Source organism: Ranitomeya variabilis, chromosome 3 (genome assembly GCF_051348905.1).
Source record: "Ranitomeya variabilis isolate aRanVar5 chromosome 3, aRanVar5.hap1, whole genome shotgun sequence".
Lineage (NCBI taxonomy): Eukaryota > Metazoa > Chordata > Amphibia > Anura > Dendrobatidae > Ranitomeya > Ranitomeya variabilis.
The window spans coordinates 756,823,518-756,827,217 of NC_135234.1; positions in this window are offsets into that span (position 1 = coordinate 756,823,518).

A 3,700-nucleotide genomic window follows, 5' to 3' on the forward strand; every position below is an offset into this window, starting at 1 on the left:
ACGAAGCCCAAATACTATGTCTATGCTTTCTGATAACTTGATCTAATAATGTTTTTGAAAAACAGACAATTCGCAAATCTCTTTGGTATAACTTCATGTCCTCTGCTTGCTGTCAAGTGTAATCTGCCTCTAGCAGCAGAGAAACCAAGATTGGTGACAGGAAGCTAGGTGGTGTTTGTCTTTCTGCAGGTTCTTGTATCTTTGTTCCTGCAAATTTGCATAACAAAGAGGTGGTCTTCAGATCAGGCCAGCCTACCCAGGGTCAATAGCAAAAGCATAGCATGCAGGGAAGTGAGGTAAAGGAAGCTCCAGCTCCAATAGTGCTAGTGCAGCGCCCCAGAGTCCTGGTCGTTGCAGTAATGTCGCTCTTCCACCAGGAGGAGTGATGTTACGTCTGATGGTACTAAAGGAGTTCACCTGACCAGGTATCACAGTCACACACTACACTTCACACTCCGGCCACCAGGGGGAGCAAAGGGTTCTATTTACTAGGCCACTCCTCACACATGGGTAAAACTGGTGGGTTGGATAGGAAGTCAGACAGAAGCTGCCTGGGTTTGACCCAGAGAGGACCTGTCAGGCAGACAGGAGGAGAAGGAGGAACATCTGAGCTGCAGACAGAGGGTCCCTGTCAGGGGTGGGATCCTGACAGAGACCAAGCACGAGATAGAACGTTACGGAGCTGCACCTGCACTTCATTGCGGCAGCATCCTAAGGAAGGACACGAAGTGAAGTATATTGTGGAGAGTGAGAAACGAAGTCACAGCACAAGGAGATAATACCGGGAGGAGTTCTGCCCCAAGATCGGCAGCCTCCTTCTGAGGCGCGTAGCCGGTGGCCGGAACACAGAGGGAGTAATAGGCTTTACGCATTACTTCAGAGACCGGCAGGACAGTTGATTCCAAGTTGTCTGCCCGACCTTAATACCTATGAAGACATGGAGGCAAATTGTGGGAGAGGGGCGTCTCTAGGGTCCCTATAAAATAGCTCCAGGCCTACCCTGTCATACGGGTTGTCCTATCCATATCATCTGGGGGACAGAGAGAGAGAACATCAGAAACATCCACGAAAGTTGTGAGGACTATCCCGTGGTGCTCAGCTGGGAGGTACTACAACACACAGGCACTAGTAGGAAGGCTACTGATTTCCACCTGGATAAGGGAACTCTGGATGTGTCTTCGGACCGGCCGGATTCAGCCTGCCCTGTGAACAGTACTCTGGACTGTGGACTCTGAAGTCTTCAGTAAAAGGTAAAGAGACTGCAACCTTTGTGTCCTCATTATTCATTGCGCCTTACAACGTCCAACATCAACACCTATACAACTGGGAAGCCCTGGGGACACACTTCACCTTTGGGAAGGTATACCATCTAGCTGCCATTCCATCACCCCAGCGGACCACAAGCAGCGTCGGTCACCCTGACCGAATACCACAGGTGGTGTCACGAACACCGTACAAACAACTACTCCTTTAAGTGGACGAACCTCAGAAGGGCCACGGACCAGGTTGGGCCACCGTGACATCCCCAGAACCGAGAGAGATAGACCCGGTACCGAGTACCCCATTGCCCTTACACGTGGGGGCGCTCCACTGGCAGAATACTGAAGAAGTGCAAAACATTTGTAAGCAGGTGAAGGGGACCCTCAATTGCCTTCCCTCTCCTGAATATGAGTACATGTGTCACGTGTGGCTTCCTAAAGGTTTTAAGAACATAATGTGCGGTTTTCTCATGTTCATGTATTGTGTCACATGCGGGATTATAATGTGATGTACTCGTAATGTTTTATTACGGTAAATGTATTTGTACCTATGTGCTTTAGTTCAGGGACAAAAGGGGCACAAAGAGCAGAGCCACAGGGGTATAGAGGAAGCATTTTGTGGATAGTGGCAGAGCCCAGGCAGGCTTGCCCAGGGCGAGACATGCATAACAGAGAGAGCAGAGGGTTCCCCGGTCGTAGGGATGAAAGACTGCTTTGGACTGACGGGCATTGAGGACGGGCACCGGCTCGTCGGGATCATCCCCAGGAGAACCAGGATGGGACCCGAATGGTCCGTAGAGATGGCAGGGAAAGCATAGGAAATGTTGACCTGTGTGAACTGTACCCCTTGATGTGATGGATACCTTGCCATTTAGTAAAGTTAAATCGTTGGAACAAAAAATGTGACTGTGGTGCTTCATGGGGCTAAAATTCCAGCCGACACAGTGAGTACTCATCTCTTCATGTGCAAGGTGGCGGGGTGCTCACTGACTGCTGCTTAGTGAACTCGCCCACGACTGCCACCCCGCGCCACCTTGTTCCACACTTATTTTAAAAAAATCTTGAAGTTGCATGAGCGTGGAAATTTAGACAGTTCCTGGACATATTAGACTGGTATATGCACCAAAAGCAGTTTTATCTTATTGTGGGAGATGTGGGCAGCAGGACAGTGCTTTTCTACAAGTTTTGCATGAAAGATCAAGTACGCTTTAACTCTGTCTGTGAAGGGATTTGGAGCTGTGGATCAGAAAACAAGGTGTTTACTTCAATGAAATGTTATACAGACAAGAACATTACTTTATGATATCGGCAATAAAAGTTTGGACACAAAAAGGATGCAATATCCGTGGGTGATGACTGAACTTAAATTTGCGAAAATGGCAAAAAAAAAAAAAAAAAAAAATATATATATATATATATATATATATATATATATATATATATATAAAAATAAGAATAAGAAGTCATTTTGCACCAAACCTAAGTATACACTTCAGCTATGGAGTCTTGATGTGACATCAAGTAACTTGGTGCTAATCTCTGGCCGCCTCGGGCAAGGTTTCTGATGAGGTCACCGGTACATGGCGCTTGTCCAGCTGTCAAATAACTATTTCAGCACAAACTCCCACTCTGACTCCTGAGCGGAGTGAAACGTGTCAGGTGCTATTTTACAGATTACTTATATAAAAGTCACAAGGATGTCCCCGAGTCTTCTCATTAAAATATATAGAAGCCGTCAAATAGCAGAATTATGGTATCAGGTCTGATTCACGGGTGTAGCTTTGGCAGCAGGCACATCAGCTACCGGGGAGGCCCATTCTATTAAAAATGGAGTGGGGGGTTTCTTTGATTTACTATAAAGACCCTGCTTACCTCTGCATTACATGTGTGCCATTTATTTTCTGTAGCATTACGTTGCTTATTTATGCCTGGGCTATAACATCACTGCTTTTCCCTACGTTTGTGCATTAGTCTTGTGTAATAACACTATAGTGTGCATGATCTGTGTTCTGTCTGTGACATCTCCATAGATGTGATGTGATGGCGAAGAGCAGATCATCCCTGTAATGCAACACGTGCATTATGTATGCGCTGAGATGTCACTGTGTGCATTATTCCACTATTGCAGCACCATTATGTGCACCATCCCAGTACTGTGACATCATGCTTTTTTATTCAATGCTGTGACATCACTGTGAGCATGATTACTGTATCACATCATTGTGTACATTATCCGCTATGCTGTGACATCACTGTAAGCACCGTCTCTGCACTATAACATCACTGCATACAGTATCCCTGTGCTATAGCATTACTATGCGGTTTATGTCCGTACTATGCACTCTGTTTATTTTACTCATACTGTAATATCACTGTGAGCATTATCCCTGGACTGTGACATAATTGTGTGTATTATCCCTGTACTGTGACACCACTGTGTG